This window comes from Branchiostoma belcheri, unplaced genomic scaffold (assembly GCF_001625305.1).
Source record: "Branchiostoma belcheri isolate BF01 breed outbred unplaced genomic scaffold, Haploidv18h27 scaffold5, whole genome shotgun sequence".
Lineage (NCBI taxonomy): Eukaryota > Metazoa > Chordata > Leptocardii > Amphioxiformes > Branchiostomatidae > Branchiostoma > Branchiostoma belcheri.
The window spans coordinates 3344900-3355508 of record NW_017804131.1 but is presented as its reverse complement, the minus strand read 5'-3'; the positions used below and the strand labels follow the sequence as shown (position 1 = coordinate 3355508).

General features: G+C 42.4%; 1 protein-coding gene across 3 annotated transcripts in view; it reads right to left on the bottom strand.

Moving 5' to 3' along the window:
- Nucleotides 1-8365, bottom strand: part of LOC109480131 (serine-rich adhesin for platelets-like) — a 29098-nt gene extending 20733 nt beyond the window's left edge. The window contains exons 1-2 of one of the 3 annotated variants that reach the window (XM_019782283.1): nucleotides 7443-8365; nucleotides 1803-1981 (exon numbers count right to left, since the gene is read on the bottom strand). The gene's annotated coding sequence lies outside the window, so the exon portion shown is untranslated. Of the gene's footprint in view, nucleotides 1-1802; nucleotides 1982-5582; nucleotides 5859-6915; nucleotides 6989-7442 lie in introns of those variants that run through there. The other 2 variants (XM_019782285.1, XM_019782284.1) reach the window with 2 other exon arrangements.
- Nucleotides 8366-10609: the final 2244 nt, after the last annotated feature.

Below are 10609 nucleotides of genomic sequence, written 5' to 3'. Positions count from 1 at the left end.
CGATCCTGGAACGCCCAAAAAGGAGGCTAGACGATCACAAACTTTAAGGTACTAGTAACACGTTAGAAGTTTAGTACGGTGATTTGAAAATATTGTACAGAAAATGACACAGTACATGCCAGGTCTGGGCCATTCTGGCTTGGTAAACCCTCGCGACCATTTTTAGATCAGATAAGAAAAGAGTGACGTGTGGCAAAGTATCCTGCACATCTTTGTTGTAGTGATTATCTATTCGTTCTCGTGTCAACAACGTGCACTTTACGGGCGTCCTAATTCGAACTCTCACCTTCATCTTCCGATATGATCTACATTATGCCATGCCCTACATTTTGGGTAGACCTTGTGATATTTCAAAGATAAGCATGTTTATTTAGTTTGGCCTTATACTACAACTTTGAGTGCGGAACACGGGTACTGCGTGCTGCTTTTGGCTAAATGGGTACGCCATCTTAAAAAAATAAGCATTTCTGTACTTTATCACAATCACTATTCAACATGTCTTGTGACAGCATACTATTCTGCAAAATAATTTTTCACAGAGAGACGTAAATAACACATGATTTGTGTTTGAACAACATATAACTACATGATTGCTCTGTCCTTGGTGCTGAACCAGATTCACTTGGAAAGGTACTCACAGCTGTAACCCGTCGGAACCAAGAGTATAGATCATAATATACTCTCCAGTTTCCCAAATCTTCTATTTCCGACAGTGTTTTAAACGTGACTTTTACCGGGGATCGAAATACTGGGTACATGTGCACCCTAGTGCACAAATATTTGGAGCTGTGCGCCCATTTTTTGTGTGTGTGTGCATCAGTACACCAAAATAGTTTCGTAGGTTAACGTATATAAAGATGTTAAATGTATAATACTGTACAGCATATTGTTGGCACCTAAGTGTCAGACAAATAGGAAAATCTTGTAGTATTTTTCTTTAAAAATGAAACATAATTAGTTTTTGCTGAAATTCTACTTATTCTTTTTATATGGTGCGCTCAATTTTTTTTAGGTTGGGTGCACCAGTGCACCTATTCCCAAAAATGAATTTCGAGCCCTGAGAGTCTACTGTAGTCTGAGACTGATGTGTGTAGAATAGTGACATTCAGTTAGTGGGCTGAAATAAGAGGTCACGGCCTGTAACCACGGCTGTGATAACATCACGATTGATCCCTGACAGTGAACAGTTTCCCCGCCATTTCTCTTCTGTTTCACCAAATATAAAAGTGGCCATTACACCTCTGGGGGAAAATGGGCTTCTATGGTTAGTGTAGGGGTTTGCGCTTGACAAAGGAGGTAGGAATGTCTATAAAATCACGATGCATTTGGCACACGTGCTTTAAAAATGGGCACGTAGAAATCCCCCTTCTAAAAGCTTAGGTCCACCCACAGAATATGGTGTGGTCAATAAATACTTATTCGTTTCCGTTTTATTTTAACGCAGTTGTTCCTGGTGAAACCATGCGATGAATAAATTGCAGAAATTTAACTAGATAAGAAACAAAATAAGATATTGCAAGCTTGGTTATTGTTTATATGATATATGTTAAGGGATATATGTACTTGATAAAAGTGTCGAAAGTAGTCACCTTAAATTACTGTATTTCTTCAGAATTATCGATGTCAAGTTGATATTTTTTGAGATCTAGTAATTAACAGTTTGGATATTTTCGTCGTCTATAAGATGTTCAATATCTGACTAGTTTTAAAGGCATTCGGTAACATGGAATAAAACAATCTTCTATGTTTAATATGTATGTTTTTACTGTCAACAGAAGAAAAAAAACGAAAGATACTCCCACCTTTAAACGAGGAGCGTCTTCAGGGTGAACCGATGAATGATGTTTTGTGACGGCGGGGTCTCTTGAACGTGTACAGTGGTGCTGCTTCTACCCAGAACACTACCACACCCTATCACCAGGTCTCGGCACTAGGCACCACCTAATCTTCACTCAGGACTCCATCAGCTTCGCTCACACACCTTTCAGAAATAACAAGGACGTGTAAATGAGGCTTCCAAATGGGGTTTTAAGCCAGTTGCATCAAGCTTCATGTGAAAAATCAATGGCATGTCATTCAGGACCATATCTGATGGTGCCATGCTCCTAACGATTTCAACACAGCGTTTAATAGTTTCTAAAACCACAGTAATAATCTAGCCAGAAACGAAAGAGGGTGTTTTTCATTATGTGTAAAACGAATTCATATTAACTTAGATACATGTTTGTCTAAATCTGGTCGATTTATAGCCAATATGATGGCATTTCGACGTGCTTTTACAGTGTCCAAGAGATGGGAACAGATATAGAGGGATTACTCAAAATGACACGTAGAAAATACACGGGGGACATTAATCATAACACCATTATCATGATGACGGAAATGAGATGGGAAATGGGAAAAGCTGTGTGACGGGAAATGGAGTTTGTTCGGCCCGTGTAACTGCGGGTGTGTGCGCGGTGGTTAGGATTGCGTGAGGTCGCACCGACTCAGCTGCTGACGACTGAGATTGGAGACAAATCTGCAATTAATTCGGCACACGACACGCGCGTCGGGGACAGGATAGGTGACAGGAAATGCCCAGACGAGGATTAGCGGGTTTGTTCAGGATGATAGGGGGGACTTTAGTTCAAAGGCGGCGCGATCCGGATATCCACGATGATGTGAAAAGTAATACGTACCGAAGAAAGGTCAAGAAAGGACGGCGACATTATTCCCGCAGCTAGGTTTTCAAACTGCAGTGAAATTCACAATCCACAGAATGTGGATTTTTGTCGTTCAACGTAAAGATGAATCCTCATAAGGCTATCCCCTCGAGTCACAGTGGTACTTTTTTTTTGCAATTATTGGCAGGCAAATCTCTGCATGCACATAGTGTACGTCTTTTATGCATGTTTTAATATTTAGGATATTTTGGCGTGATGTCAGTTACAAGTGTGTTTTCTGTCATTATTTTCATAGTCACAGGTGGTAAAGGACATGTCTGCAAGGAATGACCAACTTGTTACAACTAAGGTTCTTGGAATTGATGACCTTGTCTAAAACACGAACTATTCGATTCGAGTACGCAAGCTTAAGGTGACTAAGTATAACTGGCAATCCAGCTTTTGCTAGAACCTTAAAAAAGCATTGTTGTCTATATATGATGATTCATCAATGCATAGTTGTTAAATTGATCGGCGTAAACAGCTTGAAATTCCCAGAGAAACCGTTTAGAACATCTACTTTTGTTGTAAATAAGCCGCACATTGGAATATGGGATAGCCATTCTTGTAAATCATTTGATATTTATGCCTCGCGGTTAGGACTGATTGGAATGAAATTAGCCAGTCCGATTCATTACAGCAGGCGCCGGGAAGCGACAGATGAGACGTTACAACATCTGTGTCAGAAATAATCGGCTTGAAATTAGGATTGTCGCGCGCCTGACGATTAGGGTATGCAATACGCCGTGTTCAAACCCTACTCTACTGTTTGACATTAGAATGACATTCGTCTTCGTTCGGTGGAAATTGTTTTATGGGTCGCAAAGTAGAGTCAACTGCTTGTTGAACAACACTGGATTTTTACGGTGTAAAGCAATAAAAGTTCGTATTCTGAACACGTTTATATGAATATTGTCTGCCATGCTGAACTTAGTGCAAAGACAAATTGTAAAGGTACATATAGCGCGCGCTATACAAGATATGCATCACTATTTGGTGAGCTCGAGAGAGCTGGGCCAAGGGTAGGGAATAGACGTAACTTGCTGGTTTAATGTGTTTTTGGTATCTTTGATGCTAACTATTAATGCGTTTCTGGCATCTTTGATGCTAACTCATGGCTAAAACGAGCAGGAGATGGCATATTCATCTTGCATATAGTACAAGCATCAGACAATCTACTAAAGCCAGCTTTACAGTGAATACATTATTGTCAAGCAACGCACATGTAGTGTTTGTCAAAAGCGCCCTCTACTGTTTATCACTCGTCACTGAACCAAAACATGTACTGAACGGAAACAAAATCGTCATTTGTTTGATTTGACATGCAAAATAATTTCTGTCGTCTGCTTACAGAAAGTACAAGTAAAACGACATTTTTGTTCACTGGTTCGAGGATTAATGTTAGGATCTTGTACACCATGACCTTTCTGTGACCTCACATTCATTTCAACTAGCGGTGATGTGACGATCGCAGGCAAACGCATCTCTGTCATTCCTGGTACATGTCACGCTAGATCGGGACATTGACGAATGAAACTAGGGTTACTGAAGGTTGTATGCATGTCAGAATCTATGTCACCCTCTTATAGGTGGTAATAAGGATTATATGATTAATTGGCGGAATAAAAAATAGAAAAAAATACTCTTTTTAGATAAACCCAGATTGCTGACAGGTTTACGGTTAGTTCATGATTGTTTTATGTTCAGCAGTTGTACAGCATTTAACGATGATTAATTTTCATGTCGTTATTTCATCTGTATCGTGTCATTATTCTTGTTCACATGTCGTAACACAAAGATTTTACACCTCTATGGACATAACACTACAATAAAGTATTCTGACGCATATCTATTCACAGTTGTTATTCTTGCGTCAGTGTACTAAAGGACTTTTGTTTTCCGTCACTATATTTTCTATCTTATCCACACGCCACAGTATACTGAGCCGAAACGGAAGTTATCATCAATGTATCATTAATATTTTCGGTGTCACGTATCAAATTTTTCACAGTTTATAACTTTGGGGACTCGATATGTAACAACATACCACATAACTGACAAAGTGATAATTGTGTTAAACTTAGAAACCCTTCAAAGAAATCTGACAGTGATTTGACTGAAATGTTGCCATGCCGTACGAAGCGTATTTCAGTTATTATTAATTCAAAATCAGCTAGTGACAATGACATATCAGGTACTACCGTTTCTGTGAAGCTCCACATGCGACCGTCCCTGTCTGTAGTTTCTAACTACATAACAAAGTGCCCTTCCTGGTGGAAAATAGGTCATTTAATTCTATCAACCCAATGGGCAAATGCATGTTGTCTAGATTTAAGCCCCACTGGCGTCCTCTAGCAGAAAATAGAGCACACCCCGCGTCTAGTTAGGCTCGGGGAGGACACCCGTCTGTCTCCGCCGAAGAAAACCGACGCCGGTAAGATACGAAGGTACTGTTTATCCCAGCGTGAGTAGGGTAATGCAGGATTAATGCCGACCAGCCACTAATTTAATTGACCCTCCCCGTACTTTGAGTCACGGTTGTCCGAGTTAAGCCCATAATTTCTCCTGCTAGTTGGTGACGCCCGCGCCGGGTGATCCGCTTTTTTCTCCATAGGGGCCGGGGCCGATACCCCTTGTAGTTCTTGGAGGGACTCCTTTGTAAATATCTTCACATGTTTGATGTGAGACAGATCGTTCTTCAAATGCACGAATCGTACCAGGCCCACAGCTAAGGAATATCACAAAATTATGGCGGAGGGACATGAATATCAATGTTAGTTTGATCAAGGAGGTTTAAATCAGAATGACATGCATGTAGCATCAGATAGGGATGAGGGAAGTCTATATCTAGTAAGGGAAATTGATCGAACACAATACCTTTGTTGTCATGACACGAAATGCACAAATGTCCCCCTCTTCTCGGTACACATTGCAGAGACGATACCGACATGACCGACAGTTCAGGAGACATGACAATTCACAAGGTGTTTGCCGCGAGGTCAGAGGTCAAGAGTAGGGACAACTCAAACATGCATATTTACTGGGTACACAAGAGATGATCACACTGGGACAGAATGTCCTTGAGCAGACGGATCATGCAAGTAGCTGGTCGGTCGAGATGGCAGAATTCACTAGAATGTTACGTTGTTATGGCGACAAAGAAGTGATGCATGCTGGGAAGAGAGGTTGAAAATGTGGAAGGTGTGTGTGTGTGTGTGTGAGAGAGAGAGGGGTGTCCTATTTTGAGTAATGATCACAGAAATTTGATGTTATTGTCGTTGTAAGCTTTAGAATGACGCGTAATGAGATAGGAAAACGGTCAGTCCCCTCAGGATCTCCCATCTTAACGCCCTGTCGACGTGGGGGAACACATAACAAAGCACCCAGCCGACCGAGACATTCTTGTAAAAGAAAGCAGAAGAGGTATGACGTCGTGAATTGCTCTACTATTTGCTTGTCCTATTTATTCCGTGGCTTCTCAGATCCCCCCGAGTTTTCCGCACGAAAATAAACCAGTCATTTCAGTCCTAAGTGGAAACCCAAAATATAACAGTGTCTAAATCTATCATATCTAGTTATCTATAACAGGCGAAAAAAAATTAAAAGGAGCAATAAAAAGGAACAACATAACAATGACCATGTAAGCACGAATTACAAAAGAAAACAAATGCAGTGATTATTACACAGTGGTAGGGACGGGGGAGGGGGGCGATTGTTTACTTTTATAAGTATCGTTATTTTTAGATGCCCGCCCAGCATTTTACGCCATCGGCTCAGGAAGGATCAGTAGAATAGCACAATATTTTGGCAGGGTTTACGGACTATTTCTTCAGCCCAAGTGCTGGTTTATTTGGCCGATAGGGCAAGTTTGGGAAGAAAACATTCGGGTTGGCCATCTCTTTCCGGACCGTGATCGAGAAAAAAGGCCTGCCTTTGTGTATTATTGTGTAAGGCTGGAGAGAGTATTGTTGTCAGCTGTGTGAAAATCATTTGTTTGTAGAAGAGGCGTTTTCGACTATTCGTCATGGGCGATAGCCATTGTCCAAATGCTATCCCTTGTTTACGCCCCCCCCCCGCCGCGAGTTGTATATTCTACACCGTCGAGAACGTTTTATTTTCGTGTTTTGCCCAGACCTTATAAAACACTTAACGGGACACTTTCTAAGAGGCTTAGTCTTCTGTGTTGGGACCATTTAAGATACAAGCATACCTGGCATGACAGGACCCTGTACCGCACAACGCTCCATTGTGAGACAAATATGCCTATGCAAACTGTACTGACACGCCACCAGATATGGACCAGGGGAGGGGTAGGTACACACAACATGGAGGATTTTATTTTTCTCTCAAAACTGCAGAATTTTTTCTTCATATTCCCGTGAATCAAAGGAATATTTTCTTTCACGCGAGGGGGCTTAAAATGCTACTGTTATTTTCAAAACTGTCACAACGCACCACGCACGCTCTCGGGTTTCTTCTCTCGGTTAATGTACTGATAGGTGATACAGCTATGTTTTCCTACCGGCGGTCACAACAGATGAAAGAGCGAAGGGTAGGATACAGCTATGAGCAGAGAATAATAAAGGTGACAGACAAAGAGCTTACGGGAAAATAAAATGCATCAGAGGACGTAGGCAACAACAACAACATGAACAATGACAACAACATCCTCACAATTATTCGAACCTTAGTGTCGGGTTTCTGCAGGTACAATGATATAACGTACAACGTACTCACCTGGCTACTGACGTGTAGTAGTACGTGTATGTAGGAGCACACACCATCCAACAGAGATATCCAACGTTTCACCGATTCTGCAGTTCCGCGCTGTTTTGTCGAATCGCAAGGTCCTGGCCCACTTCGGCATTTTCTTGTAAGACGTCTGAGGTCCTCCTTTAAGACGCTGCGTCTTGAGAGAACATTGCGTGCGAGCAGTCCGCACAGACGATCCCTGTTACAGCACTAGTGGGAGGGTGACACGGTCGGGTCAGATTTCAGCTGGAGAGATTGGCCCGATTGTATAGTACACGGTAGAGGATCCTAGTATCGTGTTGTCCCCGCAATTAGTGCGGTCCTTTCCCCACAGGGCAAGGCACGCAGCTTCTCTTGAGCACAAGAGCGGCGCTTGCACGTCCTTGGTTACGGCACAAAGAGACAGAGCACGGCGCTATACAGGGAAAAAACCAACAGGACATGTACTCCGCACGTATTTCCCTTCACACAAAGATCCTTTATACGACGGATCCAGCTGTAAACGTCGGGAAAACGAATCCTGCATTCTTATCCCCTTCTAGTATTGTTCTAGGACAACCTTCGCCGCATCCGCGACGTCATCGGACGCAGTTCCGAGTAGAACCGTCACAAAGCAGAACTTCCCCCCGTACACACGACACCAGTTCCGCAAGCAGCATCCATTCAAGTCTGCAGTACAAACTTCCACGCCACCATTTTATCCACAACCCTTGCTGGCACACTCTTTACTGCGAAATGTTCTCGTGACTACGTACAGTTACTAAGCAAGACGACCCACTTCTTGAAATATTCACATAACATGTGCAAAATGAGCCCAATTCAAACGCAATGCACAGACCGTAAGGGTGGGACTAATTGAAAACTGGCACGCTTTGGTGATCACCAAGTCATATTTAAGCCCGTGTTTGTGAACAAATATCTCACACAGAGAGGGGGATAATTTGTGTTGGGTTAGGGGACGTTTCGACAGTACAAGCCGAGGTCTGCTGACTAAGGCAATCCCTGGGATTAGAGTCAACCATTGCAAAATAGGGGTGCTGAGATACTAAGAGGTGAATTACAGCTCCCTTATCAACAAAAATATCAACTTCACGGTTACACACATGACACAATAATTAAGAATACTTAATATATGTATGTTATTCGGGAGGATATAGTTGTTGGTGCAAATGGACACATTTATTTCTTCTTCCATTCGTTCGTACACCCCTTTAAGCAAAGTAGACTGTGCCGGCAGTAATACACTGTAAATTTGCATAAGACGGCTCCCCTATTGACACGAACACCGTCTTGTTTAGAACAAGGAGGCTCCTTATATACTGGTTTGAGAGGTGCATTTGGAAAAAATGTAAAAACTCGACTTTGTATGATGATTGATATGAAAGAATCTGCCCGAAAGACGAAAAACGTTTAGAGAAGAGAATTTCGGTTCCTAGACAGAGGACCGATCTTCGGTGCTATGGAATATCAAATGGCAAGTCTAATATTATAAGTGTTCTTAATGAAAGCATTGAGTTACGCTTAGTGGAAACGGTCGCTTATCTTAAATGCATCACTTTGTGTTATGAGTATTTCATGAAACAAGGTTTTGTTCTGTTCACAAGAAAACGTTTTTAAAGGTACTGGTTCGAATGTTTATCTCTGGTAAAACAAAATGAATTATCCTTTATATCCCATTGCACCAATAGCTATTAAAAAGATGTGCAATAGATTCTATCATTTGAGAGAAAAATACAACTCTTTGGTTCCTGTACGGTCTTGATACGGTCTAGTTTGCCCTCAGATCAAGCAAAATGCTGGCTTCTAATCTATAGACTCCTGGGGGAAGAACAAGAAGAACAAAGGACTCTCTCCACCTGTGTTAACACGTGGACACCTACTCTATTGTTTATTGGATAATTGGTGCGGAAAATAGGCCAATATGTCCTTGTTCTTTGCGAGATATATCAGCATGCTTTTTCAGCGGGAAACTCGTTGCCATGGGGACGACACGCAGGTCAAACGGGGCCCAAAAACGCCGTGAGCAGGACATGGCTTCCCGACTACTCTCAACCTTCCCCAGGTTGGGAGGAGGTTGGGAGCAAGTTTGAAGATGGTTGGCAGTTGGTCTGCAAGGTGGATAATCAACCAGGGGTCAGCAGCCTGTGGCTAGTAGCCGCGATATAGTTGGGAGTAGGTCCGAAAATATTTGGGTCTCGGTTGGGAGTAAAGCCATTTGTTGGTTGTGAAATGGTTGTGACATGGTCGTGCATGAGATTGAACTGCAGTCAGACTGCTCGCGACCAACCGCCAACCTTGGTTGGATAGTTTGTGCTTGAGTTGAAGTTAGTAGGTAATGTCGGGGGAGTGTCCTAAGTGTGTGGCAGGGTCTTTATATTAAATCAGGCACAAATGACCTCGATCGAGATCAGGGCATTTACGTAGCCAGGCAATTCCTTCGTATTCAGAACGTCAGTAGGTAGTAGTATACGCGGTGCAACATAACCCTAGTCTAGAGGGGAATGGTATTTCTAGACAAAGTTGATCTCAATAGACCACTGGAGGAAATGAGCCAAATAATTCGTAAATTCGTAATCTCAATACAGCCTGTTTTTTTAATCAAACTGTGATTTTTTTCGATCAAACTGTGTGTGTTTCTTCAATCATCAAAGCCTAGTTGTCAAAAGATTGTCTGAACGCACAGAGAAAACTGTGTCCTGTTGGTCAGATGGAACAACACCCCTACCTCATAAACTACTGATGAAAGACAATATTACAGCCGTTTTAAACACAAGAACACATCGCAGCATGCCTAGAGATGACGCTGATACATAGGCCGTGTCTAAACGGAATCACCCAAGGCGGTTTACATGTGGTTTACCCCGAAGCCGGTTTCAAGTGGCTCCATGTGAACGCTCCGAAATCACATTGAAAGCGCCTCGAGCCCAAGCCACTTCTAGAGGTGGTTTCGAATCGGTTTCCCCGCATCGCGATTTGCGTCTGAACGCAATGTGATTTCAATGTGACTTCGCCTGGTCATGTATTACGGGGTGATATTTCTTTATTTATATGCAATACCAACTTTTACGTGGCAGCAACTTAAAGAGCAGTAATGGTCAAATAATGTGTCCGTCCTAGGGCGAGCTTCACCGCCTCTGGCGGGACCACGTCGG